At 46.4% G+C, this 14,037-nt stretch overlaps 1 pseudogene; it reads left to right on the plus strand.

The window, feature by feature from the left end:
* LOC129816056 (uncharacterized) overlaps positions 1-14,037 on the plus strand; it is a 122,920-nt pseudogene that overhangs the window by 35,421 nt on the left and 73,462 nt on the right.

Below are 14,037 nucleotides of genomic sequence, written 5' to 3' on the forward strand. Positions count from 1 at the left end.
TAAGAAATCCAATATTTAGTTCTACAGTTTAGTTCTCTTCTCCCTCTCCCCTCAGCTCTCTCCTCTTCTCACCCCTCTCTCCCCGTACCCCTCACCCCTATTCCCTCACCTCTGACCTCTCACCTCTCACCCTTCTTCCCTCACCCCTCTCCCTTCACCCCTCTCCACTCCCCTCTCTACCCTTACCCTCTCCACTCAGCTCTCACTCCTCACTCTCTCACCTCACCTCACCTCTCTCCCCTCACCAATCACCCCTCACCTCTCATCCAATACCTCTCACTCATCACCCCTCTCCCCTCACCCCCTCACATGAGATTGTAGAAAGGGAAAGGGGGATGCCTGGTCAGTTATACAACTGAATGCCTACAACTGAAATGTGTCTTCCTCATTTAACCCACCCCCTCTGAATCAGAAAGGTGCGGGGGGCTGCCTTAATCGACATCTACATCTTAGGCGCCCGGGGAACAGTGGGTGAAGTGGCTACTTCAGCTTGGAAAGAGACTTCTGCAAGTCTGGTCGGGAAAATAAATCAGTCAAATTCATTGTGAAACAGAGATATGAACATACGAACCATCAAAGCTATATTCTAGACCACCCATCAGAGCTACTGGATATCTATGGGAGAATTCTGAGATTTAACCCTCATTTGCTCATGCTGTGCTTATTCCAAATAGGATATGCTTGAAGAAGTACCGTACTTCCCTTTAATTATTACAACACTGACTCTGGTCCGGAGAGGTAAGAAAGAACCTCCCTTTAATTATTACAGCACTGACTCTGTGTCACGCCCTGACCTTAGAGAGCCTTTTTATTCTCTATTTTGGTTAGGTCAGGGTGTGACTAGGGTGGGTACTCTAGTTTTTGTATATCTATGTTTTCTATTTCTTTGTTGGCCTGGTATGGTTCCCAATCAGAGGCAGCTGTCTATCGTTGTCTCTGATTGGGGATCATACTTAGGCAGCCTTGTTCCCGCCTTAGTTTGTGGGATCTTGATTTTGTTTAGTTACTGTGTAGCCTGCAGAACGTTACGTTCATTTATATATATATATTTTTTTGGTGTTCATCTAATGAAGAAAGATGTCCGCTTACCTCGCTGCACCTTGGTCTCATTCCAACAACGGACGTAACAGAAGACCCCACCACCAAGTGACAAAGCAGCGTGCCCAGGAGTGGAGGTCATCCTGGACCTGGAAGTAGGTAATGGCAGGGGTCAAGACCCTGCCATGGAAGCAGGCGGAGGCAGCGAGAGAGGAACGGCGACGTGACCAAGAATCAAGGAAACGACGGAAACCCGAGAGGCAGCCTAAAAAAAAAAATTGGAAGGGGGCACACGGGGCGGCGAGCGGAGCAAAGGTGGGAACAAGAACCAACTCCCTGTAATTACGATGAGGAGTTGGTCACGGTTCAGACACCATGTTTTGCGGAGATACGCAATGTGTCTCCAGTGCGCATCCACAGCCCGGTGCATTCTGTGCCAGCTCCTCACACTTGTCGTGCGAAAGTGAGCCTCCAGCCAGGACGGGTTGTGCCGGCTCAGCGCTCCTGGTCGCCAGTACGCCTCCTCGGGCCAGGATATCCTGCGCCGGCTCTACGCACTGTGTCGCCAGTGCGCCTGCACAGCCCAGTGCGTCCTGTGCCAGCGCCCCACACTTGCCGGGCTAAAGTGAGCATCCAGCCAGGGCGCGTTGTGCCAGCTCTACGCTCCAGACCTCCTGTGCGCCTCCACGGCCCAGTATATCCTGTGCCGGCTCCACGCACCCGGCCTCCAGTGATGATCCATGGCCCGAAGCCTCCAGTGATGATCCATGGCACAAAGCCTCCAGTGATGATCCATGGCTCGAAGCCTCCATTGATGATCCATGGCCCGGAGCCTCCAGCGATGATCCATGGCCCGGAGCTTCCAGTGATGATCCATGGCCCGGAGCCTCCAGTGATGATCCATGGCCTAGAGTCACCAGTGACGGTCGGCAGTCCAGAGCCTCCAGCGACAGTCTGCAGTCCAGAGCCTCCAGCGACAGTCTGCAGACCGGAGCCTCCAGCGACGGTCGGCAGTCCGGAGCCTCCCTTGACAGTCTGCTGTCCGGAGCCTCCAGCAACGATTCCCAGTCCGGAGCCTCCAGCAACGATTCCCAGTCCGGAGCCTCCAGCGAGGGTTCCCAGTCCAGAGTCTTCAGCGAGGGTTCCCAGTCCAGAGCCTTCAGCGAGGGTTCCCAGTCCAGAGCCTTCAGCAAGGGTTCCCAGTCCAGAGCCTCCGGCGAGGATCTACGGTCCGGTTCCTCCGGCGACGATCCACGGTCTGGAGCCTCCGTCGACGATCCCTGCACCAGAGTCGCCACCGAGGATGGCGGATCCGCGAGCGGAGCGTGGTCTACGTCCCGCACCGGAAGCCGCCACCGAGGCTAGATGCCCACCCGGACCCTCCCCCATAGAGTCAGGTTTTGTGGCCGGAGTCCGCACCTTTGGGAGGGGTACTGTCACGCCCTAACCTTAGAGAGCCTTTTTATTCTCTATTTTGGTTAGGTCAGGGTGTGACTAGGGTGGGTACTCTAGTTTTTGTATATCTATGTTTTCTATTTCTTTGTTTGCCTGGTATGGTACCCAATCAGAGGCAGCTGTCTATCGTTGTCTCAGATTGGGGATCATACTTAGGCAGCCTTGTTCCCACCTTAGTTTGTGGGATCTTGATTTTGTTTAGTTACTGTGTAGCCTGCAGAACGTTACGTTCATTTATATATATTTTTTTGGGGGGGGTATTCATCTAATAAAGAATGATGTACGCTTACCACGCTGCACCTTGGTCTCATTCCAACAACGAACGTAACACTCTGTTCCGGAGGGGTAAGAAGGAACCTCCCTTTAATTATTACAACACTGACTCTGTTCTGGAGGTTTAAGAAGGAACTTCCCTTTAATTATTACAACACTGACTCTGTTCTGGAGGTTTAAGAAGGAACTTCCCTTTAATTATTACAACACTGACTCTGTTCCGGAGGTTTAAGAAGGAACTTTCCTTTAATTATTCCAACACTGACTCTGTTCTGGAGGTTTAAGAAGGAACTTTCCTTTAATTATTCCAACACTGACTCTGTTCTGGAGGTTTAAGAAGGAACTTCCCTTTAATTATTCCAACACTGACTCTGTTCTGGAGGTTTAAGAAGGAACTTTCCTTTAATTATTCCAACACTGACTCTGTTCTGGAGGTTTAAGAAGGAACTTCCCTTTAATTATTCCAACACTGACTCTGTTCTGGAGGTTTAAGAAGGAACTTCCCTTTAATTATTACAACACTGACTCTGTTCTGGAGGTTTAAGAAGGAACCTCCCTTTAATTATTACAACACTGACTCTGTTCTGGAGGTTTAAGAAGGAACCTCCCTTTAATTATTACAACACTGACTCTGTTCTGGAGGTTTAAGAAGGAACCTCCCTTTAATTATTACAACACTGACTCTGGTCCGGAGGGGAAACATATGTTGACATTGCCAAAGCAAGTGAAATGGATAAACAAAAGTGAAATAAACAATAAAAAGTGAACAGTAAATATTACACTCACAACTTCTTCTCTGTCTTTTTTGTTGTTGTTTTGTTTATAACAGAATGAATAGAAAATACATCAGACAAGCTACAGTGCGTTCTTTAGTTCGTGTCAGAAAATGGATTATTCTCTCTCTCTCTCTCTCTCTCTCTCTCTCTCGCTCTCTCTCGCTCTCTCTCTCTCTCTCTCTCTCTCTCTCTCTCTCTCTCGCTCTCTCTCGCTCTTTCTCTCTCTCTCTCTCTCTCTCTCTCTCTCTCTCTCTCTCTCTCTCTCTCTCTCTCACCCTCTACACTCTATCCAGAACCTTAAAGGGTTGCACCCTCTGTGGAAAGGGTTCTACATGAAATCCCACAATGTTCTACCTGGAACCAAAAGGGTTCTAACTGGAACCAACAAGGGTTCTTCAAAGGGTTCTCCTATGGTGACAGCAGAATAATACTTTTTGGTTACAGGTTCCATGTAGAACCCTTCCCACGGAGGGTTCTACATGGAACCCCAAAAGGTTCATCTATGAGGACAGAACCCTTTTGGAACCCTTTTTTTGTGAAGGGCAAGGAGGAAATGAAGAAAGCTCTTCATCTCTCACTCTTGTTAGACTTGTGAGAATTCTACAGAAAGGCTGAAAGTTGTTGACCTGACCAGGAATAATGCCTTAACTAGGGTTTAGATTTTTCCCTGTTCAGGTCACGTGGTCGAGAGTAAATCCTGGCCCTAGTGATTGAGACCGATAGCTGTACAGAGTAATCCTTCAATGAATGAGGCCAGGTTTTTTTAATTGAATGCACCAATTGTAAGTCCATTGCTCTGGAGCAAGTGTCTGTCTACTTAATGAGTAAAATGTGTTACCACAGAGAGCAGCAGGGCGTCACTGAGGGTGGTGGGTGGTCACTCAGCCCAGCAGCTAGCTGGGTCTCTCTCTCTCTCCCTGGGTGGCAGACAGACAAGGAATGTCTCTTGTTTTCGGATTTGATCAATGTCTCAAATGAGCTGTGAAATCTCTCCATATATTTACACTTGTCAATCTCTCTCTCTATCTACAGTATAAACAACTCAGCTCCATTCTCACCATTCTCACAATAACTATACTGAACAAAATTCAATGCAAATAGTCTGGGTAGCCATTTGTTTAGATGTTCAGAAGTCTCATGGCTTGGGGGTAGAAGCTGTTTAGAAGCCTCTTGGACCTACACTTGGTGCTACACTTGTCGTGCGGTAGCAGAGAGAACATTATAGGACTAGGGTGGCTGGAGTATTTGGCCATTTTTATTGCCTTCCTCTGACACCGTCTGGTATATAGGTCCTGGATGGCAGGAAGCTTGGCCCCAGTGAAGTACTGGGCCGTACGCACTACTCTCTGTAGCGCCTTGCGGTCAAAGGCCGAGCACTTGCCATACCAAGTGTAACGGATGTGAAATGGCTAGCTAGTTAGCGGGTGCGCGCTAGTAGCATTTCAATCAGTTACGTCACTTGCTCTGAGACATTAAGTAGGGTTGCCCCTTGCTCTGCAAGGGCCGTGGCCTTTGTGGAGCGATGGGTAACGATGCTTCGTGGGCGACCGTTGTTGATGTGTGCAGAAGGTCCCTGGTTCGCGCCCGTGTCGGGGCGAGGGGACAACGTAAAGTTTATACTGTTACATTGGTGCCGTGACCCGGATCACTGGTTGCTGCGGAAAAGGAGGAGGTTGAAAGGGGGGTGAGTGTAACGGATGTGAAATGGCTAGCTAGTTAGCGGGTACGCGCTAGTAGCATTTCAATCAGTTACGTCACTTGCTCTGAGACTTTAAGTAGGGTTGCCCCTTGCTCTGCAAGGGCCGCGGCCTTTGTGGAGCGATGGGTAACGCTGCTTCGTGAAGGTGGTCCAAAGGTTTTTGGAATTGTCTGGTCTCAGACGATTCCGCAGGTGAAGTAGCCGTATGTGGAGGTTCTGGGCTGGCTTGGTTACCTATGGTCTGCGGTTGTGAGGCCGGTTTAACGTACTGCCAAATTCTCTAAAGCGACGTTGTAGGTGGCTTATGGTAGAGAAATTAACATTCAACTCTCTGGCAACAACTCTCATTGACATTCCTGCAGAAAGCATGTCAATTTCACGGTCCCTCAAAACTTGAGACATCTGTGGCATTGTGTTGTGTGACAAAACGGCACATTTTAGAGAGGCCATTTATTGTCCCTAGCACAAGGTGCACCTGTGTAACGATCATGTTGTTTAATAAGCTTCTTGATATGCCACACCTCTCAGGTTATCTTGGCAAAGGAGACATTTTCAGTTACAGGGATGTAAACACATTTGTGTCTGGGACCTACACTTTACATGGGGCGTTTATATATTTATTCAGTGTAATATGCTATACCTACTATTACATTCTCTATCTCTTTTTGGGAATTACAGATAGTCGGTAAATGTGCATCTGGTTTGTGAGATATGTACAGTACAGTACATTATAGTTTCCTATGCTATGAGGGATATGCTACGAGGGACACATGCCTGTGGTCCATAACAAATGACACTGTGGTGTTGGGGCACTGTTTGTACACAGACATGTAAACAGAACGTCTCCGGAGTTGTCCTCGGACAAGATTTTCTAGAATTCACGAAGTGTCTTTCGATCGTTTTTAATGAGCCTCTATTTTAGAGCTTTGCCTGAAATACCTCCAATTATATCTTGCCTCCAGTATCAGACAACTGCTGTGTGTTTTGGGATTGTAAATAAAGGCATACATCTGCATTGCATACCTACCCGTAGGGTTGATATACTGTATTGTACCTCATACTTTGGAGAGAACTGAGTTGAGATGGCACCTCTTTGTGAATGGTTTCCTGTTTCCCTTTCACACCTTCAGTGCATCCAGACTCAAGACAGTTAATACAGACAGACAACATGACAGTTAATACAGACAGACAACGAGACAGTTAATACAATCATCATGACAGTTAATAACATCATGACAGTTAATACAGACAACATAACAGTTAATACAGACAGACAACAAGAGAGTTAATACAGACAACAAGAGAGTTAATACAGACAACAAGACAGTTAATACAGACAACATAACAGTTAATACAGACAGACAACAAGAGAGTTAATACAGACAACAAGACAGTTAATACAGACAGACAACAAGACAGTTAATACAGACAACATAACAGTTAATACAGACAGACAAGACAGTTAATACAGACAACAATACAGTTAATACAGACAGACAACAAGACAGTTAATAGACAACAAGACAGTTAATACAGACAACAAGACAGTTAATACAGACAGACAACAAGACAGTTAATACAGACAACAAAACAGTTAATACAGACAACAAGACAGTTAATACAGACAGACAAGACAGTTAATACAGACAACAATACAGTTAATACAGACAGACAACAAAACAGTTAATAGACAACAAGACAATACAGACAATACAGTTAATACAGACAAGACAGCAAGACAGTTAATACAGACAGACAACAAGACAGGTAATACAGACAGACAACAAGACAGTTAATGCAGACATCGTGATAGTTAATACAGACAACAAGACACATAATATAGACAACAAGACAGTTAATACAGACAGACAACAAGACAGTTAATACAGACAACAAGACAGTTAATACAGACAGACAACAAGACAGTTAATACAGACAACAAAACAATTAATGCAGACAGACAACAAGACAGTCAACACAGACAGACAACAAGACACATAATATAGACAACAAGACAGTTATTACAGAGAGACAACAAGACAGTTAATACAGACAACAAAACAGTTAATACAGACAGACAACAAGACACATAATATAGACAACAAGAAAGTTAATACAGACAGACAACAAGACAGTTAATACAGACAACAAAACAGTTAATACAGACATTGCGATAGTTAATACAGACAAGACAGTTAATACAGACAAGACAGTTAATACAGACAGTCAGAGCCGAATGAAGAACCACTATATATCTTCATAGCAATCCACACAAACAACAAGACCAATCAATGGTAAACCAGCCTACCATATAACCCATCTTGATATTAACATTAAGCTTTAAGTCTCTCGTTAAAATAACAATTAACCATGAGTGAATGTGACATTGTGCTCACTGTTATGGTTGTCAGTAGTGTCGGTGAGACACAGGGTAGCCCGTCTCTGATCTCACCACACCTTTAGAGGTCAGGGGGCTGGGTTCCCCGGGGTTCCTCCCAAAATGAATCAAGACGGGTATTCAGTATAGAAAGGAGGAGACAGACTACCCACAAACTGTCTCAATGTCTCTAAGGTTTGGCCTGAAATGAAAGACAGCCAGAGGAAACACATTCTCCCTCTGTCTGTTGACTCTGTGTATATGATCCCCATGTTGCTTTTGGATGGGCCATAGAGGATCTCTCTGCTCCAGGGTAAAGAATCCAGATGCTGCCCATATTTCAGTGGGAGAGGGGGCATAGATATTACCCATATTTCAGTAGGAAAGGGGGAATAGACATTGGCCATATTTCAGTAGGAAAGGGGGCATAAACCTTGCCCATATTTCAGTAGGAGAGGGGGGAAAACATTGCCCATATTTCAGTAGGAGAGGGGGCATAGACATTGCTCATATTTCAGTAGGAAAGGGGGCATAGATATTACCCATATTTCAGTAGGAAAGGGGACATAGACATTGCTCATATTTCAGTAGGAAAGGGGGCATAGATATTACCCATATTTCAGTAGGAAAGGGGACATAGACATTGCTCATATTTCAGTAGGAAAGGGGGCATAGATATTACCCATATTTCAGTAGGAGAGGGGACATAGATATTACCCATATTTCAGTAGGAAAGGGGGCATAGATATTACCCATATTTCAGTAGGAGAGGGGACATAGATATTACCCATATTTCAGTAGGAAAGGGGGCATAGATATTACCCATATTTCAGTAGGAAAGGGGACATAGACATTGCTCATATTTCAGTAGGAAAGGGGGCATAGATATTACCCATATTTCAGTAGGAGAGGGGACATAGACGCTGCCAATATTTAATTGAGAAAGGGGTATTGTAACGGCGTTCCTCTCTCTCTTCATAAGAAGAGGAGGTGTAGTGATCAAGCCAAGGCGCAGCGGGTTGTGAATACATGATTATTTATTAAATAAACAAAACAGACCAAACTAAGACGAAAACGAACTATACTTGATATAACTAACAAAATAACAAAACGATGTAGACAGACCTGAACAAACGAACTTACAAATACACGAAGCACGCCGACACAGGAACAGACTACATAAACGCATGAACAAACCGAAACAATCCCGTATGGTGTAACATTGACACAGAAACAGGAGACAATCACCCACAAACAAACAGTGAGAACACCCTACCTAAATATGACTCTTAATTAGAGGAGAACGCAAAACACCTGCCTCTAATTAAGAGCCATACCAGGCAACCAAAACCAACATAGAAACAGATAACATAGACTGCCCACCCAAAACACATGCCCTGACCTAAACACATACAAAAACAACATAAAACAGGTCAGGACCGTTACAGGTATAGACGCTGCCCATATTTCATTGAGAAAGGGGCAGAGAGCAGCATTGTCTCCTCATTTCTGCCAGGGTTTCCCCCTCTAACATAAACTCCCTTTTTCAGGACCCTGTCTTTTTAAGATAATTCGTAAAAATCCAAATAACTTCACAGATCTTAATTGTAAAGGGTTTAAACACTGTTTCCCATGCTTGTTCAATGAACCATAAATAATTAATGAACATGCATCTGTGGAATGATTGTTAAGACACTAACAGCTTGCAAACGGTAGGCAATTAAGGTCACAGTTATTAAAACTTAGGACACTAAAGAGGCCTTTCTACTGACTCTGAATAACACTAAAATAAACATGCCCAAGGTCCCTGCTCATCTGCGTGAATGTGCCTTAGGCATGCTGCAAGGAGGCATGAGGACTGCAGATGTAGCCAGGGAAATAAATTGCAATGTCCATACTGTGAGACACCTAACACAGCGCTACAGGGAGACAGGACAGCCAGCTGATCGTCCTCACAGCTGATCGTCCACCTCATTGCTCAGACTGTCCACAATAGGCTGAGAGAGGCTGGACTGAGGGCTTGTAGGTCTGTTGTAAGGCAGGTCCTCACCAGACATCACCAGCAACAACGTAGTTTATGGGCACAAACCCACCGTCGCTGGACCAGATAGGACTGGCAAAAAGTGCTCTTCATAGACGAGTAGCGGTTTTGACTCACCAGGGGGGATGGTCGGATTCGCGTTTATCGTTGAAGTAATGAGCGTTACACCGAGGCCTGTACTCTGGAGCGGGATCTATTTGGAGGTGGAGGGTCCGTCATGGTCTGGGGCGGTGTGTCACAGCATCATCGGACTGAGCTTGTTGTAATTACAGGCAATCTCAACGCTGCGTGTTACAGGGAAGACATCCTCCTCCCTCATGTGGTACCCTTCCTGCAGGCTCATCCTGACATGACCCTCCAGCATGACAATGCCACCAGCCATACTGCTTGTTCTGTGTGTGATTTCCTGCAAGACAGGAATGTCAGTGTTCTGCCATGGCCAGCGAAGAGCCCGGATCTCAATCCCATTGAGCATGTCTGGGAGCTGTTGGATCAGAGGGTGAGGGTGAGGGCCATTCCCCCCAGAAATGTCTGGGAACTTGCAGGTGCCTTGGTGGAAGAGTGGGGTAACATGTCACAGCAAGAACTGGCAAATCTGGTACAGTCCATGAGGAGGAGATGCACTGCAGGACTTAATGCAGCTGGTGGCCACACCAGATACTGACTGTTACTTTTGATTTTGACCCCCCTTTGTTCAGGGACACATTATTCAATTTCTGTTAGTCACATGTCTGTGGAACTTGTTCAGTTTATGTCTCAGTTGTTGAATCTTGTTATGTTCGTACAAATATTTACACATGTTAAGTTTGCTGAAAATGAGCGCCCTTGACAGTGAGAGGACGTTTCCTTTTTTTCTGAATTTACATAATGGGAAAATTAAACGTTAAACATGAGGTGTGAATTGGTTGATATACAGCAGTTTATCCAGTGCCATAAAGATGTTTAACCCTTTTGAACCCGAGGCCATTGTCTTGCTCATACAGTATCTAGCTTTGTTATGCAAGTAATGCCAAACGGACAGACAACCCTACCGTAGTATTCAAGCTTCACTGATAGATATGAGGCACTACAGTATATCACCTTAATCTAATGACAATATGTTTCCATAAGATTCTGTTAGTTTGTTATTTCAGTGTTGTTATGAAACAACTTATACCTAAATAAACTCTCTGTGGCCACCTCCCTTTCAGAATAAGGGTTTTCTCAAAGCTCATTGTCCACATCTGTAGCAGCCTGCCAGAGGGTAAATCTTATTAAAACAACTGTCAGAAATTCTTCAACCCTAAGACACTGAAAAAAGAAACAAAGCAAGATGAGGTCAGCAAAGAAAAAGGGATTTTCTAACGCTTTACTGTGTGGTATTTCAGCAAATCTCCTCTCTCTGCATGGGAAAATCTAAACAGTTACTCAACAAAAAAGACCATGGACACAAAGTAAGTAAACCAAATGTAAATGTTATTTGACTCCGTCGGAGGGTTGGAGGGGCTTGGGGGAATGAAGGACAATAAACAATACACACACACCCTCCTTCCGCTGAAAGGTCTATGACAAAAGCAAATACTCCTGGTCCTGGTCGGGTCCTAGCTGTATTAATGACTCCTGGTCCTGGTCGGGTCCTAGCTGTATTAATGACTCCAGGTCCTGGTCGTGTCCTAGCTGTATTAATGACTCCTGGTCCTGGTCGGGTCCTAGCTGTATTAATGACTCCTGGTCCTGGTCGGGTCCTAGCTGTATTAATGACTCCTGGTCCTGGTTGGGTCCTAGCTGTATTAATGACTCCTGGTCCTGGTAGGGTCCTAGCTGTATTAATGACTCCTGGTCCTGGTAGGGTCCTAGCTGTATTAATGACTCCTGGTCCTGGTCGGGTCCTAGCTGTATTAATGACTCCTGGTCCTGGTAGGGTCCTAGCTGTATTAATGACTCCTGGTCCTGGTCGGGTCCTAGCTGTATTAATGACTCCTGGTCCTGGTCGTGTCCTAGCTGTATTAATGACTCCTGGTCCTGGTCGGGTCCTAGCTGTATTAATGACTCCTGGTCCTGGTAGGGTCCTAGCTGTATTAATGACTCCTGGTCCTGGTCGGGTCCTAGCTGTATTAATGACTCCTGGTCCTGGTCGGGTCCTAGCTGTATTAATGACTCCTGGTCCTGGTCGGGTCCTAGCTGTATTAATGACTCCTGGTCCTGGTCGGGTCCTAGCTGTATTAATGACTCCTAGTCCTGGTAGGGTCCTAGCTGTATTAAAGACTCCTGGTCCTGGTAGGGTCCTAGCTGTATTAATGACTCCTGGTCCTGGTCGGGTCCTAGCTGTATTATTGACTCCTGGTCCTGGTAGGGTCCTAGCTGTATTAATGACTCCTGGTCCTGGTAGGGTCCTAGCTGTATTAATGACTCCTGGTCCTGGTCGGGTCCTAGCTGTATTAATGACTCCTGGTCCTGGTCGGGTCCTAGCTGTATTAATGACTCCTGGTCCTGGTTGGGTCCAAGCTGTATTAATGACTCCTGGTCCTGGTCGGGTCCTAGCTGTATTAATGACTCCTAGTCCTGGTCGGGTCCTAGCTGTATTAATGACTCCTGGTCCTGGTCGGGTCCTAGCTTTATTAATGACTCCTGGTCCTGGTCGGATCCTAGCTGTATTAATGACTCCTCGTCCTGGTCGGGTCCTAGCTGTATTAATGACCCCTGGTCCTGGTCGGGTCCTAGCTGTATTAATGACTCCTGGTCCTGGTCGGGTCCTAGCTGTATTAATGACTCCTGGTCCTGGTCGGGTCCTAGCTGTATTAATGACTCCTGGTCCTGGTAGGGTCCTAGCTGTATTAATGACTCCTGGTCGGGTCCTAGCTGCATTAATGGCTCCTGGTCCTGGTAGGGTCCCAGCTGTATTAATGACTCCTGGTCCTGGTCGGGTCCTAGCTGTATTAATGGCTCCCGGTCCTGGTAGAGTCCTAGCTGTATTAATGACTAATGTTCCTGGTCGGGTCCTAGCTGTATTAATGACTAATGGGCCTGGTCGGGTCCTAGCTGTAATAATGACTCCTGGTCCTGGTCGGGTCCTAGCTGTATTAATGACTCCTGGTCCTGGTCGGGTCCTAGCTGTATTAATGACTCCTGGTCCTGGTTGGGTCCTAGCTGTATTAATGACTCCTGGTCCTGGTAGGGTCCTAGCTGTATTAATGACTCCTGGTCCTGGTCGGGTCCTAGCTGTATTAATGACTCCTGGTCCTGGTTGGGTCCTAGCTGTATTAATGACTCCTGGTCCTGGTAGGGTCCTAGCTGTATTAATGACTCCTGGTCCTGGTCGGGTCCTAGCTGTATTAATGACTCCTGGTCCTGGTAGGGTCCTAGCTGTATTAATGACTCCTGGTCCTGGTCGGGTCCTAGCTGTATTAATGACTCCTGGTCCTGGTCGGGTCCTAGCTGTATTAATGACTCCTAGTCCTGGTAGGGTCCTAGCTGTATTAAAGACTCCTGGTCCTGGTAGGGTCCTAGCTGTATTAATGACTCCTGGTCCTGGTCGGGTCCTAGCTGTATTAATGACTCCTGGTCCTGGTAGGGTCCTAGCTGTATTAATGACTCCTGGTCCTGGTAGGGTCCTAGCTGTATTAATGACTCCTGGTCCTGGTCGTGTCCTAGCTGTATTAATGACTCCTGGTCCTGGTCGGGTCCTAGCTGTATTAATGACTCCTGGTCCTGGTTGGGTCCAAGCTGTATTAATGACTCCTGGTCCTGGTCGGGTCCTAGCTGTATTAATGACTCTTAGTCCTGGTCGGGTCCTAGCTGTATTAATGACTCCTGGTCCTGGTCGGGTCCTAGCTGTATTAATGACTCCTAGTCCTGGTCGGGTCCTAGCTGTATTAATGACTCCTGGTCCTGGTAGGGTCCTAGCTGTATTAAAGACTCCTGGTCCTGGTAGGGTCCTAGCTGTATTAATGACTCCTGGTCCTGGTCGGGTCCTAGCTGTATTAATGACTCCTAGTCCTGCTCGGGTCCTAGCTGTATTAATGACTCCTGGTCCTGGTCGGGTGCTAGCTGTATTAATGACTCCTAGTCCTTGTCGGGTCCTAGCTGCATTAATGACTCCTGGTTCTGGTCGGGTCCTAGCTGTATTAATGACTCCTGGTCCTGGTCGGGTCCTAGCTGTATTAATGACTCCTAGTCCTGGTCGGGTCCTAGCTGTATTAATGACTCCTGGTCCTGGTCGGGTCCTAGCTGTATTAATGACTCCTGGTCCTGGTTGGGTCCTAGATGTATTAATGACTCCTGGTCCTGGTCGGGTCCTAGCTGTATTAATGACTCCTGGTCCTGGTCGGGTCCTAGCTGTATTAATGACTCCTGGTCCTGGTCGGATCCTAGCTGTATTAATGACTCCTCGTCCTGGTCG

Source organism: Salvelinus fontinalis, chromosome 18, assembly GCF_029448725.1.
Source record: "Salvelinus fontinalis isolate EN_2023a chromosome 18, ASM2944872v1, whole genome shotgun sequence".
Classification (NCBI taxonomy): domain Eukaryota; kingdom Metazoa; phylum Chordata; class Actinopteri; order Salmoniformes; family Salmonidae; genus Salvelinus; species Salvelinus fontinalis.